We start from the raw sequence: 26860 nt of genomic DNA on the forward strand, positions 1-26860 counted from the left end.
TCTTGTACACCCACTGCTTTCTGGGAAGTAGGCTTGGTGCCAACAGGACAGTCCAGGAGTCACAGCAGTGGCCACCAGAGATGAAATATCCTCATGGCCAGGACAGTGGGACAGGATTGAGATGGGTGTTGACTCAGGCACCCAGGAGACACCAGCTCCTGGGGACAGGGGGAAGCCAGGGCACCACAGGCTCTCATGTTCCCTGGTGGGAGGTCCCTGCCAGAACGGGCAACCTGTCCCCAGAGGCACCACTGTAGGCAGCTGGTAGACTGCTCCCAGGGGTGCAGGTCAACAGCAGGAGTCCACTGGAGCCAGCTGAATCTTGCACTTCAGAGTGGATCTCATGGGACATCCATTGTCTCCAGACCTTTAGTTAAGCCATCTTTGTCCCCTCAAAAACACCCATCTGGGCAGGCAGGCATTGAACTTGGGAGTTGGCTCCACAGAGGGCCAGAGGATCCCAGGAAGCCCCCAGCCCCAGGCAGGGTCCCCCTCAGTACTCACCCAGCAAAAGGCAGCCTTGCTCCCATCAGGCCTGGTGATTGGGAGAGAAGTCAGCGCCTGTCTTCACCTCCCCCAATTCCCCGGGCATTGGCTGTGTCAGGCAGCTTCCGTGCCGACCTCGCCCTCAGAATACACCTAAGCTGGGTTCGTGGTGGTCCCTCCTCGCCCCAAGCCCAGCACCCTCTGCCCCTCAGCTGGGAGTGGGGACACAGGCTCTGGCCCTCCAGGTGTTGGCCCTACCAGTTCTGCCCTACCCAGTCCCCCAGCACCCTTCCTCCTCTCTCCCTTCCCTGCACCTGCCTCACAGCAGTGTCCCTTCCTGGCCTTACCCTGCAGCCCCTCCCGCCAGGCCCCTCGGCCCTCCCCAGGTATTTGAGAATGTTGCTATTTACATCTTGCATGGGGTCAGTCTCCCCCCAAGATGGGCAGTGGCTCCCAGGTGTAAGGATGGCTCAGAGAGCTCTCTAGACTGTGGCAGGAGGCAGCAGGAGAGCAGAGGCGTGCTACCACTTCCCAAGCTGCAGGGCAGCAGTGGGCAGCCCACAGGCCCTAGCCGCTGGTCCCCAAGCTCCAGCAGGCAGGGACACAGGGGTCTTGGAAAGCTGGGCTGAGTGGAGAACCCCAAGCAGGCCTGACCCTGCTGCTTCTGAGGCCTAGGGGTGGATTCTGAGAGTGAGTTGACATGCTTCCCCAATGGCACAAAGTCTCATGACGATCCAATGAATCAACAGACACTTGGGAAATATTAATAAACATTTTTTATGAACTATTACAACAAAGAACTTCAGCAAGAAGGAAAATGAAGTTTATGATCTTTGAGTAAACATTTTTAGCGTAACAGTCTCTGCGACCAGATATTGAAAGAGAAAAAAATCAAGCTTATAAAACACCATTTCTCTGTTATCAACTGGAATACACTAAAAATAGGATAATGGAAATACATGTTCTTAAAGCATTTCCACAGGAAATGTCCATAATTATGACATTCTAAATCATTTAGCAATTGTATATGCTACATTAACTAAAACAAATGTATTCCTTATTGCACATTTTAAAATTGGAAGGATACTCTAGCTTAAGTGGGGGATATTTAGGGGGAAAATATTTTGGCTCAAAATGTATACTGCACCAAGGCAGCTTCATTCTAAAAACATAAACCATACCATTTAAAATAAACTTTTATATTTTGAAGCCAATAATCCTTTAACTTGATGAATAGTTTATAGTCCATTTTCTGACTAAGTGTCAGAGGTTAACTTTATGGGCCCTGTTTTAAGGCCTGTGAACAGCCCTCACTAATCTGAGAATTAGGTGTATATGGAGGTTCATCTTTAAAGCCTGAAGGCATTAAGTCTTTTGCAGCAGGTGGTGGCCCATAGTCTTGGGGACCATGAGTTGGAGGTGGTAATGGGGCACCAGGAATGAAGTACTCTCTTGGGCCAAATGAGCCTAAAGGTCTAAATGGTGCTGGTGCGGGTCCTGGAAAAAAATCACGAGGGTCAAAAGGCAAATCCCATTTTCCAGGTGAAACACCTGGTGCATATTCTCTGAAGCCTATTGGTGGACGCATACCAGGACCTGGAAAATAAAAAGGAAGTTATGTAAATACCCAGAAATTTCTGAACTAGGGTGATTTCAAGTATGTTAATATAGTCTTTAATTTCTCCCAAGCCTAGAACATCAACTGGTGAACATCCTGACTTGCCAGATGAGGCAAACTGAGATGGAACAAGTTTAGTTATAGCCTTTGACCAACCAGCCATGAAGCAACATATTAAGGATTTAAACATGGCTCTACCTAGCTCCAGGCTTGTCTTTTTTCTTTCCCTACTACATAATTGCAGAATTATTTCTATCTCACAAGAGCTCCATTTATATTTGGAAGTACTATATTACCATGACAAGATGATAGATCATGAAATAAGAACTTCACTACATCAAAGAAATATTGATAAAAGGAAATTCCACTATAATTACTGTATCCATTAAAAATTCATGAAGTATTTCAGCATGGACTTTACACATGCCATCAGAATCAAGGTGCATGCCCTCCTGAAAAAGGCCTTCCAAAGCCACCTAATTAAATCAGCAATATTTATTAGGTCACTGTTAAATCCTCCTCTTTAACACTTCCCTCTGACTTTTCTCAAGGTAAGGAGGGTTTGACTTTTCTATATTCTATAACCTACTGCTTATGCTTCCATTATGGGTGATTACAAACTTTATGTTATAGGATTTTCATATCTGTGACAAAATTTTAAGTTATGGCATGTGTCTCATCCACCTTTCCATCTATTGCAGTGCATATCAACAGATTTTCAACAAACATCTGCAGAAGTAATATTTCTGGCTTTTCTGTATATAGCCCCTTATCCTTGTCTATGAGAGATAGCTATTGCCTATCTCAGTATAAGATTATGTAGTGTCCCATATGTCCCAGAAAACTGGAGGAAAAGTTAAAATGTACTCAGCTTTATCCTTTCATTGTTAAGACCTGAGATAGCAACCAACTGTTTTAGCAAGCAATGGAAATGAAAGATGAATGTGATTTATAAGTCAATCACTACTGTTCAGATCATCATACCAAACGGTGGAGGAATTGGCCGAGGCCCAAAAGGCCCACCAAGCTGACGTGGCGGTCCATACCAAATGGGAGGTGGTGGAGGCCGTCCCATCGGGGGTCCCATGAAGGGTACCCCTGAGAAAGGAGGGGGCCCTTTCATAGCCATATGAACCTGCAATTTAAGATTTGAAAGCAGTTAAAAGTTTTAAAATTCCTATGTATTAAGACAAAGTACCAACACCGATAAAAGCTAAAACCCAAAACAGGCACCTGTCCAGAGAACACCATCAGTGCAACAAAACTACCCACCCCTCCTGTGTATTCCCACCGACAGCTTACAGAAGTTGGAAGGATGCCACAAGAGGGAGCAGTTTGTTACTGATTATATCTGCACAGGAAAGGGAAAGGCAAGAGGACTGGCAGAGGTTATTAACAGAGGTGATTTCTGACCAGTATGTCATGCTGTATTCACTACAATCTATTTCAAAGGGAGTCCCCCCCTCCCCATCACTTCCCTTTCATCACAATAGCTCATTACTTCCATATTAAGAATGAACAGAATAAAATGAAAAATCCATTCTCTACCCATGTAATAATAGCTACTATTCAGAGTATCTTCAGTAAGTCTTTCATATATTATTCAACCTCTGAGATCTTTAAGTAGACTGTCTTATTTTAAATAAGAGGGAACAAAAGCAAATGGAATATCATAATTTGTTGAAGGCCACACTGCATATTAAAGGAACTCAATCCCAGGTTTTCCTCCAAGCCATGCTTTTCCCACCTCTACTCCTCTCTAACAATGGGTCTTTTCTCTCTTTTAAATCTTCTACTACAAAGGGATTTGGGGTCTTATCTAAGGTGCCCTTAGATTTCTCTAGAGATGTATATTCCTGGAATATATATATACACTGTAACTTGAGAAGTATTTTCCATCACAGTGCTATATACACAAATTAGGAAGACAAGGCTTTAATATTTACTTTCCTTTACTGTACACCATTTGAGATATTGATTTATCATTTCCTATGAGTAGTGGGTTTGAAACTAAACAATTAAAAATTTATTTTATTATAGAGCTGCAGAAGACCTACCGGATATAATAGCAACACAGTTACAAGAGAATACACTTATGTGAACAAATGAGACCATTTCTTGGGACTGGCTCAAGAGGTCATTTCAGATGATCATTGTTTCACTGAAACAGTATTTCACTTTCAGAAAATCTGATACCAATCTATTTCAAATCACTCAAAATAGGGTTTGCACAAATGAAGGAATTCTTAAATAACATTCTTCCAAACAAAAATAAAAATGATGAATTATGTAATTTATAATGAATTTACTTTGCCTTAGAACATTCAACACAAAATACCATATAAAGTTAGAGTGATAACTTTTCACATTCTATAGTTCATTATAGTTGTACACACTTAAGCAACATTCCCAAGTTAATGAGAAAAGTAAGCTCAATATTGCATGCAGTTTAAAGCAAACAAGATCAGTGTCATGCTCTGAATATCCTTCCCAGAAATGCACAGAATAAAACCCAATTCAGGTCTCAACCTCTAAGTACTTACTCCTACTGGATGCTCAGTCAAAGAAGTAATTGTGGAGACTGAGGGGGTCTCAGGTTCTTGGGGAACAGTTTGCTTTTTAAGAAACAAATGGGATAGTACAAATAGAACACAAAGAAGGATAAAGCAAAGAGCAAGTACTGTAGGAAAGCTACATGTTCCTGCATGACCACATGATTCACAGTAACTACAGAACTTACCTCGCCCTCATTCGTCACCTTAGCTGGAGAAGAACTTCTGGAGCTGCTGTTCATGTGAGCTGGACCACATCCTGGGTCTGTTAGAGATCAAAGAATGGATTCAGACTTAATCCTAACATGAAAAGAATAAAAATCATCCATCCACAATTACAGATTCTTTGAAGTTACTTGGTCCCTTTACCAGAGGCAACGGGTTTCCCAGATGCCTCAGAAGACCAGTACGAGGTAAAGGTCCATCCATTGACCCTTGGGAAAGAAAGACCAGAGCCCTTGTATGTATTTTTCAGAAGAAATAAATCACTGGTGGACAGGTCAGGATTCAACAATAACTAGAAAGCAACATGAAAAATGGGTTGCCCAGGGGTTGGGGTCATAGCTCAGTTGTAGAGTGTTTGCCTAGCATGTGTGAGGCACTGGGTTTGATTCTCAGCACACATTTAAAAAATAAAGATATCATGTCCATCTACAATTAAAAATATATTTTTTTTAAAAAATGGGTTGCCCAATATGTAAATCACAATTTATGAAGAGACTTAAGTAAAATAAAGAACTGCCTTGGGTTGATAGAACAGCAGATTAATAAGTACTGGTCCTAAACTTTAAGCTATAGACATGAAGTATGTGTAGGCTGGCTTTTCTTTAGTCTGTATAACCTGACTTCCAATCTTACCAAGACTACAGTCCTATTTAGAATTGGAAATAAGACTCAGTATTTCATGTTGGAAATATGTATGCTACATAAAGTTTAAGGCTACTTTTATAATATTTGGGAAAGGAACACCATAGAGATTTAATTTAAAGATAAAGGTTTACACTTCACAGTGTAAAATTTAAAAGAAAAAAACAATACAGGGACCTCCAGGAAAAAAAAAATGTTTTCTAGAACAGATTTTACAGAAAACATTCACTAAGATAAAGTAAGAAATTATCTTCTATATATTGTACAGGCCCAAATTCTATGTTTTCTTTAGAATATTCAAAAGGGAAAAAAACCCCAAAACCTTGAAGTAGTTTACTATAAAGCAACATGTGAATGCTCACCAAATCCGTTTCTAGGCATAGCTTTTTGATTAAGAGTAGCAGAAGGAGGTCTCTCAGCTGGCTCTGCTGTCAGTGGAGGGGAACATTCTCCACCACTCACAGGGGATGGACCAAAAGAGCCATTATGGCTCAGTGGACCTAACGACAACAATGCCATGTTACTACTTTAAGGCAGCTTTCTCACTGACACCAACCCTCGCCTCCCGCTTTAGCAAATCATTCAGATTATTTCATAACCATTGCACACAGAAGTAAAAAGTAATTTACATACATTCTGCACCAAGAAATAAAATAGCTCCTTTTACAAAGTACCCCCTACCTCTCCGAGGAGGATTTTGTAAATTTGGTCTTCCCGGCATAGGTTTTACAATCACGGGTTCATCTTGCCGCACTGCCATCTTTTGGGTCATTTCCAATAGTCTTGAATATTGAGAAAGAATGGGCTGAATTATGAAACAGCAATCTATTCCTTCATAGATAATGTCTAGCATAACCTTAAAACACTATAAAACATATAGTAAGATATCAAAATCACATACTTCTGTCTCAAATTAGCAGCTTCCCTTTTCTCTTCAGCTACAGCTCTTTCTGCAGAACGAGCTTTGAGCTTTTAAAGAGAAAATATTCAAATTCAGTTGCGGTAGGCTATGCACAAAATAAAGAAAAGGGGGAAAAAATCTTACCCAATTATCATGAGCTTTCTTCTCATGCATAGCAATCTGAAAAAGACAACACATTAAAAAAATATGTTTTTAGGGACTCATTATAATAGCCTATAATTGTCTGTATTAGATATCAAAGAATTCTGCAACTACAGGACAGTATTAATTACTACCTGGTGTTTAAATGAGCGCTCCGTTTTCTGTAATTCTTCTTCCATCTCTTCAATTCTCCGCCTAAGAATTACAACAATTGAATAACATTTGAAACATTCTGACCATTTTCCCTTTATTCCATCAACTATACTTTTAAAGACTTTATCATACATAAGAAAAACATTTCTATAGTTATATGAATCCAGTGTGATCAAAACTAATACTACAGGCCAGGTGCAATGCCACATGCCAGTAATCCCAATGATTGGGAAGCTGAGGCAGGAGGATCATAAGTTCGAGGTCAGTCTCAGCAATTAAGTTGGAACCTATGCAACTGAGACCCTGTCTCAAAGTAAAAAAAAATGTCTAAGGATGTAGCTTAGTAGTAAAGCACCAAAAATAAATAAATAAATAAATAAATAAATAAATAAAAACCTAATACTAATAACTTCTTTATCATTTAATTGCTAGAGATTCTGAATGATAAATTATAATTTCCTTAACTGTTCATCAGTGTGTTCTCAAGTAATTCTGCTAGAAATATCTTCCTCCTTAAAACTTTTTTTCTTTTTTTCAAATTATATCCATAGAAGATTTCCAAGGTCTAGCAAATGCCACATTTTTGTGGGTCTTGATAAATCACACAGCAAACTGATTTCTTAAAGAATTACAACAACATACAAATCCCCCAGAACTTGTTGCATTGACCAAGTTCCCTATGGTCTTGCCCATTAGGTATAAGTAAATTTTTGTTAACATTTTTCATTTGTTAAGTTGAAATTTATTTTTTCTCCTGTGTGAATTGAATTTATTCATATCCTCTCGTTATTTATACTTACATGCTATTTTCTTCTATCTACATAATGTAAAAAAAGATTAAAAAGAAAGCTAACACTAGTTCATTAGACATTGACACCCTCCTTTAGAAACTGAACTCACTTGTAATTTTTAACTTCCTGTACAGAGGAAACCACCTTTTCATCTGCATCTGACAGCCGCTGTTCTTTTTCTAGTCTCTCATATTCTTCTTGGCTTAGTTTCCTAAAATAAAGCCAGTTATCAAATCCAAAGTTTCTCTTTGTGAATATCACTTCCCACAATTCTATAAAATGCTTAGGCACATAAAATAGAAATTCAAACCTGCAATTTCGTAAATCAAACTCTGGCAAATCACTTACATTTTCTAACTTCTCCTCTTAATTCTCTACTTACCAGTAAATAAAATAAATGTGAAAACAATATGTGCCCCAAGGGCAAGTCTCCTGTGTGTAAGATAATAAAAACTCACTTTACTTCAATGTGGAAGATCAGGACTGATCAACCTAACATAATTAAACATATTAGGATAAAGCAGGGGATAATTCTTTTCTCGTTTCTGCCATGGGTAGGTCACTAAGTATATCTTTGTCATGGGGGAACTCTTCTCAATCCAAGACTGGTACCATAATAAAGATATAGTCAGTCAAAGAAAAAATCTTCTAGAATATGTCTTTTAGCTATGCAATTTACCACAGAACATTTTTCACACTTTAGATATCTATTTCAAAAGAATTGTAATTAAGCAAAAAGACCAATCTGAGTTTTGATAATGTCTGTCAACCAGAAAAAGAAGCCAAACTGACCCACAATCAGAGTATTATCTACTGACAAGTTTTAACTCTGATCATGAAACTCAAGATGTTCATCTACTGAGACAAAGGTAGACACATTTAATGATTTAAAAAATACTATTTTCTGCTATCCTTGTACTACCCTCTTTAGCCATAGTTCCAATTCAAAAGATAATTAACTTGAAACTTAATTTTCCATAAATCAGAAGAACTATAGTAAAAAAGGATTATTGATACCAAATAGAAAAAGGGGATTATATATTCTTATATAGCTTCTCATTTAATTCTTCAGCAAGTATTTTATGAGTGGCTATAATATACTAGTTACCTTGTAAGATGCTAAAGAATAAAAGAGTTCACTGTTTCAGGTATAAATGATGCCTAAAGGAATATAATAATTTTCCCCACTGGCTTAAGAAGGAATATGGAGAAAACTAAATCTTGAAGGACAGAGAGAATTTTGTTTCCAATTATCAAAGAGTTAGTCTGAGGAGCACTAAGAAAAATCAAAATATCTTTATAAGAATATAAAATTGTGTTTGAAGGGATCCAAGCTAAAAAGGCAGTGGAGATATATGGATGTGGCCAAGATCCATTAGAAAAAGGAATCTCAGAATTACAAGTAAGGTTGGCACTTTAAGGTACTTTTCTCCTAGGTTTACCCACATATTGAAGATAACACAAAGATATTATAATGAGTCTGAACTAAGCCTTCATCCAATTCTTGGGCTTAGAGGAAAAAAAGAAGTGTTTGGGGCTACAAATAAAGGGACCCTTAATAAAAGCCCTAGCCTTTGAGTTTAGATTAGAAAATACTGCACACTTAAGTGATGAACAGGCAAAAAATCCAAAAGGAATAATACTGAAACATTGAAAAGACAAGTCATTTTTGAATTATCTTAATTGCTGACTAAGTTTAAAGTGACAATCTTACTCAAGTAACCTCAACACTTTTCTATAAGAAGATAACTTCATCTTAGTCCTCAAATTTCATCTATAATTATCACAACAATGTTAGCCAATCAAAACTGACCAGGCACTCCATAAGACAAAATTCTGTGAGAAAAAATCCCATAGAAAAGAAAACCACCTAATGGGGTTATCTGCACATGTTTTAAAATCACTGTGCTTTATACAGTCAAAAAAGTAAAGTCAAGATTATGAATTTCAGGGCTGGGAATATAGCTTAGTTGGTAGAGTGCTGCCTTGCATGCACAAGACTCTGAGTTCAAACCCACCACCACAAAAGAGGAAAAAAAGAGATTATGAATTTTGTCAAAGGATTAGAAACTATAAAACCAAGAAAAGGTTGGGTGTGGTGACCTACCTACAGTAGAAGATACTCAAGAGGCAGAGGCAGAATGATGAGATTAAAGATAGCTTGGAAAGCAGTAAGACACTAGTCCCTTATGAGAAAGAGCAAGGAGTCTGGGGAGGTAGCTCAATAGTAGAGCACATGGCTCAATGTCCTGGGTTTGAGCTGTAGTACTGAAATAGGACTGGGGTTGTGGCTCAGTGGTGAAGCACGTGCCCCACATGTGTGGGGCACTGGGATCAGTCCTCAACACCACATAAAATAAATAAAATATTGTGTTGGGCTGGGGATGTGGCTCAAGCGGTAGTGCGCTCGCCTGGCATGCGTGCAGCCCGGGTTCAATCCTCAGTACCACATACAAACAAAGATGTTGTGTCCACCAAAAACTAAAAAATAAATATTAAAATTCTCTCTTTCTCTCTTAAAAAATCCTATAAAAATAAAATAAAATATTATGTCCCTCTACAACTAAAATAATATTTTAAACCCTGAACTTTTTAAAATCCTAAACTCAATGAATGATTTTAGCAGCAGATTTGGGAAGTAAAATAAATCCTAGCACTTTTAAGATAGGTCAGAAGAAAATATCCAGAAGAAGTAAATCCAGAATGTAGGAGGCATGGGAAATCAAATTCTAATATGCATTATTATAATCAGAAGAGAGAATGAGGTAAAATCAACATTTAGAAAAAGACTCGAAAATTCAAGAAATGTTTAATGGTCCCAAGCAACATAACTGCAAGAGAAAAAGTGGGTGGGGTGGGGAAAACTACACCTAGGCACTTCCCAATACAACTGTTAAAAAAACAGAGAAATGACTACAGGAACTAGGGGAGGGATAAGACCAAACAACAATGATAATGGATTCCTTAAAGAAAAAATTTAAAACAGATGGTAATTAATTGGATATTTTTAAATTGCTAAAACTAAGTAACAGTCAAAATTCAGTAGCCAAAAGAAAGAACCTTTAAAAAATGGAAACTGGTTTTAACTCTAATCATGAAGTTCATGTCAACCTAATACAGATTATAAAGGTAGCAATATTTAGTGGATAAAATACTATTCTCTATTTATCCTTGTACTACTTTGATACACTAATCAAATCTATCATTAAAGGACAATGTTCAAATAGAATGAAAATAATTTCAAATAAGAAACCAACAGTGTAGAATGCAGAACAACAGAAACTTTAAATATGTGTATAAATTGAATGAATGTTTTGTGGAGTTCACAGTATATGAAGTACTAACATACAATGCCACAACAGTTATCTGATTCAGGAGCTACTTAAAGCCCATGAAAAAATAATAAACCTATTAATCTATGTCAGGTTTTTATTAAATCCAGAATATATACCATGGCCTTTAAATTATGAGAAGATGAATAAAATTATAATTATAATTATATAATTATAATTCCATTATAATTTAGGATTACATCAAGCTTATACAGGGGATGAGGAAAATAATTAAAAATATTTAAACTATTAAAAAGATACAAGGGGGGCTGGAGATGTGGCTCAGCGGTAGCGCGCTCGCCTGGCATGCGTGCGGCCCGGGTTCGATCCTCAGCACCACATACCAACAAAGATGTTGTGTCCGCCGAGAACTAAAAAATAAATATTGAAAATTCTCTCTCTCTCTCTCCTCTCTCACTCTCTCTTTAAAAAAAAAAAAAGATACAAGGAAGAAAAAAAAGAACAGGTCATCAAATAGAAAGCAAATTCTTCATAAACCACAGGCACATATTGACATGGACAGACTTATATTTTAGAAAGTCCACTCAAGCGGCTATAGAGAAAATTAATAAGAATATATTATATAAAAGAATATATATATTATATAAAATAATATATATTATATATATTATATATTATATATATATATTATATATTAATTATATATATTATATAAAAGAATATATATATATAAATGCTGAAGAGTAAAATCAGGTGCAAATAAATAAAATCTGACACAAAAAAAACTATTTTTAGAGAATTCAAGTATTTTTGTGGATTAAAAACTTCAAATGAACTTTCAAAAAATAACTAGCTCCACACTGAGAAGATTAATATATAAATATATACTACAAACAAGTACTTCTGTAATCATAACTCCTAAGGTCCTTGCCACAGTTCAATTTTTAGTGTGAAGATCTGAGATATTCAAGTCCAAAACTTGTACCATCAATAAGTAAATATTATTCCTTTTTGAAGTTTTTATTCTACTAAAACATGTCATTCCAAATCACTCAGTATTTTTAAAGGTCCAGAGTTAGAGATACAAGTTCAAAACATTAGAATTACATAACTGATCACAATGAAAGGTAATTAAAATAAGTAGTGGGATCATAGAAAGGGTCTAGATCTTTGAGAGGTATTTCCACATCAGTGACTGTTAATACCAGTTTACCACTTCCTGCCTTCATATGAATTTGACAATTGATTACGATGTCCTCACAGCCTTAGTTTATGGTTCCAACTACCTCAGGACTCTTAAGACTGATGATGGAAAGAAAAATGCAACTTATAGGAAACAAAACACAAAGGAAAAAAGACAAATCTCTACTTATTACAACTAGAAGAAATTGTAAATAATCTTAAGAAAAGATAAAATTATCTGTTAGTTCACACAGTGATAACAATAACAAACAATGAAAATCTTACTTTTGTAATGCCATCTCATTTTGCTGGTAGAGTTCATTTAAAATCTCCACTTTCTGCCTAAGAGTTTTGCATTCCTCTTCCAGTCCAACTTTAGAAGACCGTAGTGAATTGCAGTCACTTTCTAATTTCTTTATTTGGTCTGTAAAGGATAAAACAGCTTATCTCTATATGTGTACAAGGACTTAAGAACTTGTTTGAGGGAGTAGTGCCAAGAAAAGTAAGAAGCATGAAAGCAAGAAGCTTTATCTTTCCAATAAAATTTTAAGTCTTTCCAACATGGCAATTTCTTCTCAAGAAGAACCCACCTTCTAGATTACATTTTGTGGACTTCGAGGCTCTTAGCTCAAGTTGTGAAAGTTTTAGATCCTCTTCAACTACTGATATTGTAGTTTGTGTCTAAAAATTGCAGAAAAGAGAGGTATTCTTAAAAGTGAGGCACAGGAAGAATTCACAGGCACTATGGGACTCTTACAAAGAACTATACCCGAGAGACATCCATCATCTGCTTAATTTGATCTTTGATCTTCTCGTTCCGATCACCTAAAAAACAAAAGACTTTAGCTTTTTCTTTCCTTACTTTTAACTCTATATTCTCCTAACTTCCCCAAACTAAAGAATGATCGTGTTCAAACACCGGAAGAAAAAAAAATCAATTAAATAATTAAACTGATTAGACTAATGACTTTTAAGAGAATTGCAAGCTTAGATTTAAAAAAAGAGAGAGAGAGGTGAATTTCAGGTTGGGGTTGTGGCTCAGTGGTAGAGTGCTCACCTAGCATGTGTGAGGCACTGAGTTTGATCTTCAGCATAAAAATAAATAGAAGTACTATGTCTGTCTTAGAAACCAAAAAAAGGTGAATTTCTAGTTTGCACAACTAAAATGTTATCTCTGCTATTCTTGTAAGATAAAAGCTTTTCTTCTCTCTCAGATCTATCTTCACCTGGGCAAGTAAGTGTCTTATTTAGAAAGATTCAATCCTATATTTTCTCCCTGAATCTACTACCAGGTGTGGTTTGAAATACTTGCTATGTAAGCAATATCCAACTTGGGAGAAAACATCTGGAAATATTTTCCTCATCAGTAAACACTGTTACACTCCCTCTCTAGCTTTCTGATAGTCTCTAGCCTCTGTTCTCACAGCCTTAGTTTATGGTTCCAACTGCCTCTGGACTCTTAAGACTGACTGTGGACCTTAAAACCACAGAGCCATAGAGATGATGAGTATCAAAATCAAGTATCATCTGCATAAGTTAAGAAATAAATTTCTCTTACTGTACAATGTTCAATACTTAGAGGTATAGGATGTGACTATTGTAGCTGCAGTGTACTTACTAGTTTTCAATGGGATAGAAAAAGTCAGTGTTCTTCACATGCCTATTGCTACATTATACCGCAGCAACCCACCTCTGCCAATGCAACAGACATATCTATAGATCCAGTGATATGTGTCTACAACCCTGAAGCTTAAGAAGAAATTCATCCAGCTGAAAAGTGGCATCTGTATAATTAAAGACAGGAAAGCAAAAAAGGATTCAACCTCCCTGAGACTGATCTTACCTGCTCTCTCTCCATTGGTTAATTCATCTGACTCATCTTCTCTATTTTGATCCTCAGATTTAGATTCACATCGTAACCGATTCAACAATGTGATATAATTAGTCAAAGCCTAGAAAAGAAGCAAAAGGTTGGAAGACTTTCGATTTTAATTCAGAAGATTTCAGGAGAATTCATGAGATGAAACATGTATTTGGAGTATAAACTTACTTTATTAGTATTATCTTCGTAACTAAGAGCTACTTGTAAATCTTTCTGGGACTTCTCAAATGATTTGATTTGTTCACTGAGCTCAGCATGTGATGTACTCCAGTCTTTGACTTCCTGCTGCAACTGAAAAGTCAAAACACATGAATTCCTATGGGTTAGGTAGGGGTTTCTGCACTGGATACATTAGGACTACAAGACTTAGACAAAGAAATAGAGAGCCATACTCCTCGGTGGCCTGCCTCAAATGAGGGGGTTGAGACCTTGGTTAAGGAAGAGGGCAGAGTGGCCCCAACTCTCACAGCTGCAGTAAGAACATCAGAGCTATCAGGAAGTTGACCCTGTTTTATTGCATTCCCCAGAAAATTGCTGTCAATTCAAATAATTTACCTCCAGCAGGAATGGCTGGGCACATATGACTGTCTCCTAAATTTAGATTCCTTATCATGTAATCTTCCCTTGGCCGGTGAATCAGTAACTACTCAAAACAGGATCATAAAATACTTAATTTTCTGTTTTAAAAAGTTTCTTTGAGGCTATGCAAGTTAATAACTGATTGATATTTGATAAGAAAAGCAATAATCCAAAAATCCAAAACAGATGGAGAACATATATATGCACTCAATTTGGGGAGCATTGTTTAAACTTTGCATATCTAGAAAAGGTCCTACATGAATATTCCTTACCTCAGAAACAGATCCAAGAAAGATTCACTTCTCTAGTTTACATTATGTATGACATCAAATTTTCTTTACCTGCTCTTTCTCCTTCTTAAGCATGGTATTTTCTTTCTGAAGCTGACAGCATTCCAACTTCACCTTCTCTTCACGAAGCTTAGTTTCATTGAGGATAATTTGAAGCTAATGCAAAACACTACAGTTAGTGAATTAGTTCCAAAGAAAAAACAAAGTTATACTTTCCCAAACCAGACATCATATAGTTCTTATTTTTTGCACATTTTAGCACACCTCAAATTTTTGGTTCGCAACAAAACTAAGATGTAGTATTAATATCCGTTAGCAAGAGTTGGCAGCTTTACCTCTGAAAGCTCAGAAGTATTCACTGAAATGACATCTTTAAGCTTCTCTATAGATTTCTTATTTTCCATTATCTTCCAGGTAAAAACAGAACTCAAAATATGCATTAGGATTTCAGTAGAAATACTGATACATATGTGTGTGTGTGTGTGTGTGTGTGTGTGTGTGTGTGTGTGTGTACACACACATATATATATATACTAAAAAAGATAAACACAACAAAATATTTGTCAAGCCATCCCATTACATTTCAGGTAAATGCAGGGGATCCAGCTTGGACTAAGCAAAAAATCAAGAAATGAAAGAGATGAGGGAAAATGAAGTCATAAATATTTCATGGCATCCACAACATTACTGTTTATGAGATAACCAGAAAAAAAGGACAAAGTATAGAAAACCATAATGCAATAAGTAAATAAAATGTTTTAAAGCATAGAAAATTAACTAATTAATTACTGTTTCAAGTAAACCAGTTCAAATTAGTAATTTTTTTCGAGTGATAGAGAAAAAAATTTCCCAAGATCATTTTTAAAATTTTCTTATCTGAAGTAAAAAATGATAAAATTTAAGGAAGAATAGACTAATCTCACATACAGAAGAATTCCAAAAAAATTATAAAGATACTCGCTCCTTAAGGAAGTGGACATAACTCTGCAATCTTTGTTTGCAATGCCTGGGATTGAATCCTGGGCCTCATGCATGCTAGGCAAGTGCTCTACCATGAGCTGCATCCTGAGCTTGTAACTCTTCATACTTTAACTGTGGGCTGTGCATGGTAACTTCCAAAGAATGCAATATGACAAGGATTGGAAAGAATTTTTACAGTGGAGAAATCTGATAAATACTACCTCAGCTAGGTGATCAAGCTTACTTGGGGGTAGGATATTTCAGAACACACTCTACTATCTTTTGCAACTTTTATGTAATTACAGAAACTTATAGAAATTGAAAATGAAATATGTAAGTAAAATTTTTTTAAGTGCAGAAAATTCATTAATTCATTACACTTTCAAGTAAAAAGTAAACAAATACTATTCAACTGGACAATAGTTTTTTAGTTGTTCTGCATGTTTCCAAGGGCAGAGCAAAACAATATGAAAATTATCCAAGGTTGAGAATAAAAATATTTCCTAGGCCCATAAAAATAATTTGTTGTATCAGTACTTAAAAGTTCCACAAAATGGGCAGAAGTGTGTTCAACTTCCTTGACTCCTAATCTTACTTTAGTTAACAGCTGGACTAAGTTCAACTTAACCAATTTTACAAAATATTTCAAAAGCCAAATTGCAGTAACACTTAGCAGCAAAACTCATACCAAGTCCTGATTCTTAGCATTCTGTTCTCTCTCAGATTCTAACATAACATGAAGACTTTTAGCTCTCTCATCCAGAAGTTCATTAGCTTTTTCAAGAAGCTTCATTTCATCCTGGAAAAAAAAGGTGTCAAGATCACTCACTCATTACATTTACTTTTGAGTTTAGAATGTAATTCCCCCCAAAGAAGGGATTTTTACCTTATATTTAGTTACTTCATCAGAAAGAATCATATTTTGTTTCATGGTCTCTTGGACCTGCTGTTTCTTTGATTCCTTCATCTATGTAAATAAAGCATTCAGAATTAAGATACACAAATTATAGTGCTACTATACAAGTTACTTCCAGACAAGTGACCCTTTCCAGAAGAAAGCAGTACTTAATACATATGACTGCTTAGAATTTGGATGATTTGTAGGAAATAATGAAACAAAAATTTTAAAATACGATTTTAAATTAAAACAGGTAGAAATGATTCAAGCTAGAACCAAGGGAGAAAGAAAAAGAATAATTATACCTTCTGTTCATAATTTGACAATTTCTGCATTAGTTCCTCATTTTCTTTCATGAAATTGTTCACCTTTTTGGAAATTTGCTGTTCATTGACTAAAAGGGGGAAATACACAAGATTATTACAATCACTAAATGAAATTCAATTACTCAATCTACTAAAAGCAAAGACATGTTATATGGTACTATGAGGAAATACTTCTTAGCATAACTATTATGCTTTTAAAAAGCAATCTATGCTTATTAGCAATAAGAGTATAAAAATTATTAAAATTTAAGAAAAATATAAGAACAATGATATTTTGCTGGGCGCAGTGGTGCACACCTGTAATCCCAGTGGCTCAGGAGGCTGAGCTAGAAGGATCCCAAGTTCAAAGCCAGCCTCAGCAAGAGCGAGACACTAAGCAACTAAGTGAGACTTGGTCTCTAAATATAGGGGGTTGGGGATGTGGCTCAGTAGAGTGCCCCAGAGTTCAATCGCAGGTACCCCTCCCATCCAAAATGATATTTCAATTTAAGCTTATTTGACAGATGGGAAATACAGTAAAGTGTTGTAGCTTGATATTCCTCCCTTCTCAAAACACTCTCTTTTCAGAAAATGGAATCATTTCATTCTTTGCAAAGAAAAACAGAAATGAAAACATACTGATTCACATTGCCATTCTTTAAATTATCTACTCAATTACTTCATGCATGACTAAATCATTAGCATAGAAATATTCTTCAAATGTAACACATCTGCATTACATCAATATTCAAAGTTAATCTGCCCCAAATTAAAACTTATCATCATCTCCCTATCCACAATTTGTTTCTCCTCTTTATCTCCTATCTCAGAGTTGGAACCATCATCATCTACTCTATTATCCATGCTAGCAACCTAGGAATAGTAAAATTTTCAGGAGGTAAAAAAGATAATAGACATTAAAATTCACTCTATCTACTTCTAACATACATAAAACACACATCAAACACCAATACAAAGGGTTATTACAAGTTTAAGAAACCTAAAAATTTACCTTGATATACTCTATCTTTTACCTAGAAGAGAGAAAAAAGATTAAATTTGATGTCAAACATCTGCTCAATAGAAACACCATTCCTAAAACAACAGTCAGAATCATAACCAAGTGAGAATTTAATAACATTCTGGTTCAGGATAATAATTTATAGGATTAAAAATAAGTAAAGGTTAACAAGCCTTTTAAATTTAATTGGTAGTGATATTTCATAAATAGCCTCTGACATAAAAACACTAAGATATGTACCTTATTTCACAGTAAAGATGTGTGTGTGTATATGTGTGTGTGTGTGTGTGTGTGTGTGTCCTCAAAATCATTTACTTGACAATTCTAAATAACCAGGATAAAGTCTAGAAACAATGACTATTCAAAAGGAATCTGAGGAAACAATATTAAAGGCATAATCTTTGTACTAAGATATGCCACTTTCACTCACCAGAAAACATCTTAGAACTCCAATTTAAATTTGGCTATTGGCTGAATTTAGAAACTAAGAGGCTACATCATCTTATTTCTGCAAACCACTATATATATATAGCAAGAAATCTGAAAGGGAAGACTGCTAGAAGAAAATGCACAAGCAACAAGAGAAATGACAATTAACATATTCTGGAAAGGACAAAAACAATCATTTCCAAAAGACAGCAATAAACTGCCTGATAATAAAACCTAAGCAGAAATATTTTTAAAAACATCACTAAATTTCTTTGTAACTTAGCATATTACTTGTCCTTTCAAATGTTATAAATGGTGATGGGATACTCAGATGTGTCCATGGATCATCCATGGGATCTTTGTAATAGGAAATTGCATTCAGAAAACTCCAACACAGAAATAAATGAACATTTCTTTAATGTCATAGCCTTGCTAAACTTTTACTCAAAATGACAACAGAGGAAAATGGGAAGTAGCATAAAAGCAGTCATCTAAGGTAGGGACTAAAGTTCCAAAGTCAAATGCTGAAACTGAGGAGCAACAAGCTAGGAACCAGATCCCACATAACCTAGTGAAAAGAGAAACAGGTACCGCGGTTCTTGAAATGAAAGAAACAAGAGGGAGAAATATAAAATGGTTTCATGTTTTTCCCTTCTCTTTATCCTTCTATTTCCTTTTTCCTTTTAGCTGAGACAAAGTTCAATGAGATTAGAAAATTCCTCACAGGAATCCAGGCAAACGATTCTTCTATTTAAGAAGGGAATACTTTTTAAGAGATTTTACACTCAATTGTACAAGGAGAGGAAACTTATCTTAACAATCATATGTCTGAAATAATTAAGAAATCAGAAAAAGAACACTCAGATTTGAAAAGATTTGTATCCAATGCTTTTAGCCTCTTTAAATGTTAGGATTTTCATATGCACAGTCCATTTACCTAAAATAATTTTCTTCCAATTATGTTAAATAACTATGAAACAGAATAACCTACAGTACAAACTTAAGTATGTATAAGCCTACACACACACACACACACACACACACACACACACACACTTATACATATATGTACACACATACACAGAGATAGACTAATTCTGCTCAGGAAAAAAAAAACTTAATGAACAAAACATTTAATGGATTTTTGGACAACACATAATCTATACTTCCAAATAAAAAGGTATTTTCTGAACATATGATCAAATCATAAAATCTGGGAAAAATTTATATAAAAGACTGGAAAAATTATCTCATCTCCTTTTTCTCATTTTACTGTATTTCTTTGCAGCATTTCCCCCTTTTTATATGTGTTTATATTAACATACAGTTCATCAACATTTAAATCTTAGTTTCTGCTTTTTTTCCCACTTCACATTTAATTGTGAGCATTTTCTGTACCTCAAAGCTTTGAAATAAATAAATCTGCCTACTATTCCATTAATCAAACATACAATAACCCCTAAATGAATTATGTTGTGCTAAGTCTTCAATCTAATACACTATTCCATTGAAAAACATTACCAAAATCTTCAAAACATAGTTATTTCTTTAAGATAGATTACTAGACATATATGCTACATAAAAGGATATTTATCTAACCTATCCCATCTTTTATCCCATTTTTAAGACTTCTGATACATATGAAACTACTGGTTAGGATGGCTGTAAGAATTACCAGTTCTACCAACTGCACCCACACTAAATTATTTTATAAGGTTAGTTTAACTTAAACCACTAATTTGTGTTTTAGCAACTGAAAAAGAAAAAAAAGGGGGGGCCAGTGACTATATAAAATAATCCTTGTGCTTATGTGCTAAGGTATAAGTAAGTCAATTTACTCACAATAAGAGCAGTTCTCCAAAAGAAAATGACAAAGGATACAATCCCAAAGAAAACAGTGAAAACTACAGGCTTCCATGGTAGTCCATAAAAATCAGGCCCAGGTTGAGTATCATCAGGCAATGTAGTAAACAGCTGAAACAGACAAATTAGAAAAAATGGGAAACCTTAAATTTATAACAAAACAGTCACAAAGAATCATGGCAATTCTAAACCAACCTCCTCATCAGAAATCCACCTCCTCAATATTTTCCAATAGCGTCTTCAAGAGAGAGGATACTGGCAGTCTCATATTTTTTGTTCTCTTGCAGTGTTTTCAAGTATAATGAATCTAAATACTTTTTAAAAAATATTTATGTATCTTTAGTTTTAGGGTGGACACATTGTTTTGTTTTTATATGGTGCTGAGGATTGAACCCAGTGCCTCATGTATGCTAGGCAAGCGCTCTACCACTGAACCACAACCCCAGCCCGAATCTAAATACTTTAAATTGAGCATACATTTCCAGTTTGTAACAGGCCCTATATCATCACATTGTCTAACACCTGGCTAGAATCCCTCTGGATCATTCTTTTCTCTGATAACCTGGTTTTTAGAATTTAAAAAATTCATTTAAGACAAAAACTTAACTATATGAAAGAACTAATTAATTTTATGGCAACAAATAAAAACAATGATGATATATGTATAAGATTTTAAATCTTACTTCCATTCCACTCTTATATAAACAGACAAGTGACATGTAATTTCAGACAACTCTTGAAAACTGGCTTAGATAAACTTCTCTGAATTTAACATCCTTCTATAAAATTCAAAGCCTAATTTTAAATGGTTGCTCAAAGGCAGTGTAGTAAACACCTGCCTACTCTTCCGTTTTCACCGCCCTCTACAGGTAATACCAGATAACTGTCATCTGGGCCCAATTCCCCAGCAGTCTCCGTAGGGAAAAGACCTGTAGTAACGTTAGCTGTTTGGATTGTTGGCTGCATTTTGGAACATACCATGAGGTTGTCACCTCTATTCCGTCAAAAAAAAAAAAGTGCAAGTGGGGAAAGCTCAAGTCCACTCTCACCGGCCTCGCTTAACAATACAGTCACGTCCTGCCTGCCTTGGGCCTGACACACTCCATTTCTCCGTCGCCATGACAGTCAGTGCACCCACTCCGCCAGAACTCAGCCACCCGCCTGCCAGAGCTGGGGTCCCTCCCTGGGAATGGGACCGTCACCTCCAGTAGCTTGGCTATGAGGGCTGCGTAGAGCATCGACAGGGGTCCCAGGAGCTCCGGGTCCCCCGGGGAAGCACAGTGGCAGGTACTGTGAGTCCATGGTGTAGGGACAGCTGAGCGGAAGTGATGCTTCCCTGCAGAACAGCACAGGACCCTGTCTTTCACTGTTTCCTACTTTGGGAGGACCCAGCGCAGGGGGCGGGTACTGGGAGTGAACTTTGCCTTCCTCCACCGCAGGCGCTTTTTGCCCAAAGCATGTAAAACGCGTCATCAGAGGAAGCCACTGGGTGGACTGCAGTGAGCAGATGGAGGATGCCGAGGGGCGGGGCTGGGAGCGGAAAGAACCAACTGCGGAGCCCAGCGGGGGACAGCTCAAGGAGAGCCAAGCGGAAGAGTCCAAATGAAAGGACTCCAGAAGGAAAGACGCTCACCTGTCCCTGGATTACTGCTGTACATAGGTGTAATCTTAATATAATCTTCTATTTGTTCCTTCTGTTCTTTGTTCTTTTTCTTTTCTTTCTTTCTGTCTTCTTTTGCAGAAATACCACTATCGGTATTTTTAGTGATTCCTCTATTGGCTTATTATTCCTCTATTGGCTATAACTCTGTTTTCTAATCTTAGTGCTTCAGAGTTTAGAATATACATCTTTAATTTGTCACAATCTACCTTCAGATGATACTATATTACTTCACATATTCAATAAGAACGTTACAATAGTTACTACCCTTCTGAGATTTATACTGTTGTCATGTATTTTACTTTACATGTTTTCTAAGTCCCATACTACACTGATATTTGTCTTTAAACAGTCAATGACTTTTTAAAATGTTCAAATAAGAAAAATTATTTTAAACATTTATGCACACAGTAACCATTTTCTTTACTCCTTTATTCCATTATTTCCATCTGCTGTCTTGGTGCAAGTGTAGGGTGAATTCTTTCAGCTTGTATGTAAGTACAAGTCTTCATTTTAGAAAGATATTTCACTGGGCACGATATTATCAGCCAACATTATTGCTCTTCAAATATATTAAAGGTATCACTCCACTATATTCTGTGTTTCATTCGGGGTACTTCTCTTGCTATGTCTTCAAGTTCACTAACAATTTCATTGCAATGCTTATTCTGGCATTAATCCCATCCACTGTATTTATCATATATTTTCAACTCTAGAAGTCTGATTTTCTTAAAATATATCTTCTATATCTCTTTTTACCTTTTTAACACACGAAATATAATAGTGATAACTTTAAAAAAATGCCATTACCTCATTCTAACATCTCCGCCAGTTCTCAGTTGGCTTTGATTGGATGATTCTTCTCCTCATCATTGTGGATTGTATTTTTCTTGCTTCTTTGCATGCCTGGTAAGCTTTGATTCGATGCCATACATTACGAATTACTGTTCTTAATATTTTGTATACAGTTAAATTACTGGAAACAATTTGAGTCTCTTGGGTCTGAATATTTGTTAGGTATGACATAAATTGTAATAGTCAGTCCGAGGTAACACCCTTCTGATTATTCTACCCAACTTCCTTAGATAGTTTTTTCCAGGTGCTATTCTGGTCCCTGTGTTAGGACCTATTCCTTCTAATCACTTAAGATTGTTTCTCTGACTTGCTAAGCAGTTTCATCACACTTATGTGCTGATCAATACTCTGCTGAACACTCAGGGAGCCTTTCACAAATTTCAAGAATTGTCTCTCAATGTAGAAACCTTCTTTTGTTACTCCACCCTGTGAATTCTAGTCACTTTGGTTTTCCTGGAATCTCAGCACCATCTCTCAATTCATGGTATCCTCTGGTTCTGCCCGACTTCCCCTTCTTTGTCATGGCTTGGGAATCTCTTAACATAGTAAAAGCTGGGACAACTATAGAGCTCATAGCATTTGTTCCTTATGTTTCCAGAACCATTCTTTGTTGCTTGATCTTCAATGTTGCTTGATCTTCAAATTTTATGTTTGTGGGTTTTTTTTTCATATTTATTTTAGTTGTTTCAGTTGGGAAGGTGAAGCCAGTACCTATATAAACCTATCATAGCTAGATGTAAAAATCATTTGCTTTTCTTTTTCTTTTTATGGTGCTGGGGATTGAACACATGGCCTCTTATATGGTAGGCAAGTGCTCTACCACTGAGTTACATATCCCTTTTCTCATTTGCTTATTTTTTTTTTAATAGCAGAATACATAATGAAATAAATTTTTAAAGTTAACTATAAAAGAGAGTAACATCAGGATAGACAGAACTGGGACAAAAGCTAGAGTTCTTTCAAAATCAGGCAGGAGAATCACAAGTTCAAAGCTAGCCTCAGCAACTTAGCAAGTCCCTATGCAACTTAGTGAGAACTATCTCTAAATAAATATAAAAAGGCAAGGTATGTGGCTCAGTGGATAGGAGCCCTGGGTTCAATCACCAGTACAAAATAACAGAAACAACTTATTTTTACAAATTAACTTTGGCTCTTCTAAATATTTAAATAATTGTAAAATAAATTAAAAAATCTTAAAAAGTAATACCTAAATATTGAAAGCAAAAACGAAACAACCTGTGATATCAACTTGGTGACAAACCACAGAAATGAGTTATTTGAAACACACCTTAGTGGGATATAGCTTAAAGACAAGAGAATTTCATTTCATTTCAGGAATACATTTCTGAAAGTATTTTAAATAATATAAATATAGTCGTATGTTGCTTAATGATGGGAATAAATTCTGAAAAACACATCGTAGGCAATTTCAGTGTGCAAACATCATTGAGTATACTTATACAAACCTAGAAAATATAGCCATTTCCACACTTAGGTATTCATATATGGTATATTATTGCTTTGAGGATAAAAACCTATAAGATATTATTATACTGAATACTGTAGACAATTGTAACATTGTAAATGTTTATATATCTAAACATATCAAACACAGAAAAGATATTAAAAATACTAGGTGACAAGAATTTTTTAGCTCCATTATTATGCACTAATGACCAAAATGTCATTAAGTGGCACAATACTGTAAACAATTATATTGATGTCATTGAAAACTGGAACTCCAACATCAGAGAAAGAAAACACAAATCTAAGATAGATGAAGTGAAGTAAAATCTCTAGCATCCTGAATTTTCATGGGAATTATCTAAATGACATGATGAAAAACCCCCACATATTTCTGTGCTTTGTTCACTAAAAAGGCCTACAAATGACAGTCAATTTGAGCAATAAGCAATCCTAGTACTTGGAATGTAGCCTCTAAATATGACTTCTTATTGAAAGGAACCAAAGTTATTTTAGAGAAATAGTTCCTTCAAGGTCTGGACAGGAAATGTTTAAGATGAACGTGGAACATCTCATACTTCAAAAGCAAGGAAAATAGGTAACAATGACCACTAGGTGGTGGCAAAGGGTCCCAGGAGCCAAGATAAAGAGGCTTCTACAAGGCAAAAGGGGGGGGGGGAATGGAGCATCAGGTAAGAACAATTACTATTCCTAATTGGATTAAACACACCAAATATTTTTAAATGCATGATAATCATATTGACAAATAAAAGTTAAAAAGATTTCAAGCCCCTTTGTGTATCATTTGATAATGCTAGAAGAATACCTTACTATTCTGAATTGAACCTAAACCTGACTACCAATTTGCAAGGAATATAAAGCAACAGACAGAGGCTGAGGTTGTTAGCTCAGCACTTGCCTAGAATGCATGGAGCCCGAGGTTCAATCCCCAGCACCACCAAAAAAAAAAAAAAAAAAAAAAGCAATAGAGAAAACAGGTTAAATTGTTGTACCAGGGGATGTCATTTATTCACCAAAACTATAATATATCCTAGAAGTCCCACAAACATATTTTTTCAATTATTGCAAAAAGTTACATATATATATATTTGGTACCAGGGATTGAACTCAGGAGCACTTGATCACTGAGCCACATCCCTAGTCTCAACCCCATTGTGTATTTTATTTAGAGACAGGGTCTCACTGAGTTACTTAGCACCTCACTTTTGGCTTTGAACTCGTGATCCTCCTGTCTCAGCCTCCCGAGCCGCTAGGATTAAGGCATGTGCCACCATGCCCAGTCAAAATATATTTTTAAAGAGCTATTTTTCAGATAGAAAGCCACAAGGGACATGCAACTGTCACCCCTAAGAGCAGGAGAACAAATAGGTGAGCATTCTACCTGGAGGCACCCTCTAGACCTCAGTTTGGGAAGGAGAACCCAAATGGGGCATAACAGTCTCACTGTGCAGAGAGAGACCAGAGTTCCAGGAGATTAAGCAGCCAAAAATATGTAGAGAAAACTACCAGAAAGATGGGAGCCACAAGAAAAAGAGTTCCAGAAATCTGCATGGAGGTGGTCTTCAGTTTGGGGCTACATTCTAAGCAGTACCTGTGAGGGCCAAGAACAACTATAAGCTAACCAATCCCACAGTTGGCACTGAGCTGAGAGAAGTCTGGATTCCAGCTAGCCAGAGAGAGTTGACATACAAAAACAGTATGGTCAACAAGCTCATGAAGAAGTATTTGATCCAGGCATCATGGCACATGTCTGTAATCCCAGCAACTCAGAAGGTTGAGGCAGGGGCTGGGGATGTGACTCAAGCGGTAGCGCGCTCGCCTGGCATGCGTGCGGCCCGGGTTCGATCCTCAGCACCACATACCAAAGATGTTGTGTCCGCCGAGAACTAAAAAATAAATATTAAAAATTCTCTCTCTCTCTCTCTCTCTCTCTCTCTCTCTCTCCTCTCTCACTCTCTCTTTAAAACAAAAACAACAAAAAAAGAAGGTTGAGGCAGGAGGATCCCAAGTTTGAGGCTGGCAACTTATCAAGGACCTAAGCAAGTTAGTGAGACCCTATCTCAAAAGAAAAAAAAGTTCACTCAGTATCATTAATTATCAGGAAATAAACTCACAAAGACATACCCACTAGAATGGCCCAAGTGCTAGTGAAGATGAAGTCAAGTGGAAGTCTCCTAAATTGCTGGTGGAAGTATAAAATGATTGTAGTCATTTTTAGCATGGCTTGACAGTATCACATAAGATAAAAACATACATTAAACGTAGGAGGCAATTGCACTCCTAGATATGAGTCCACTTATAGTGGCATATATATGAAATAGTACTGTAGGAAAAATGAATCTATAGTTTAAAAAAAAAAAAAAACTTATCAGTGGTTGCCTGAAACAGGTGGTGAAGGAACTCACTGGGAAGGATCCCAAGGAAACCCCTTTTCTAGTGAAAAAACTGTTCTATATCTTGATTATGGTAGTTTTTATATGGGTATCTACATTTGTTAAAACTCAGAGTGTGCTTGCTTTGGCAGCACATATTCTAAAATTGGAACAATACAGAAAAAATTAGCATGGTCCCTGAGCAAGGATGACACCCACATTTGTGAAGCATTCCATAGTTTTGTGGAACCAACCC

At 36.2% G+C, this 26860-nt stretch overlaps 1 non-coding gene and 1 pseudogene across 1 annotated transcript; one reads left to right on the plus strand and one right to left on the minus strand.

Moving 5' to 3' along the window:
* Positions 1–1687: 1687 nt before the first annotated feature.
* The window catches only part of LOC144251770 (transport and Golgi organization protein 1 homolog), a 30804-nt pseudogene continuing 5631 nt past the window's right edge, over positions 1688–26860 (minus strand).
* Positions 26741–26847, plus strand: LOC144251774 (U6 spliceosomal RNA). Its single transcript, XR_013342746.1, has one exon. It is a non-coding gene; the product is annotated as a U6 spliceosomal RNA (small nuclear RNA).

This window comes from Urocitellus parryii, unplaced genomic scaffold (assembly GCF_045843805.1).
Source record: "Urocitellus parryii isolate mUroPar1 unplaced genomic scaffold, mUroPar1.hap1 Scaffold_205, whole genome shotgun sequence".
In the NCBI taxonomy this organism is placed as follows: Eukaryota; Metazoa; Chordata; class Mammalia; order Rodentia; family Sciuridae; genus Urocitellus; species Urocitellus parryii.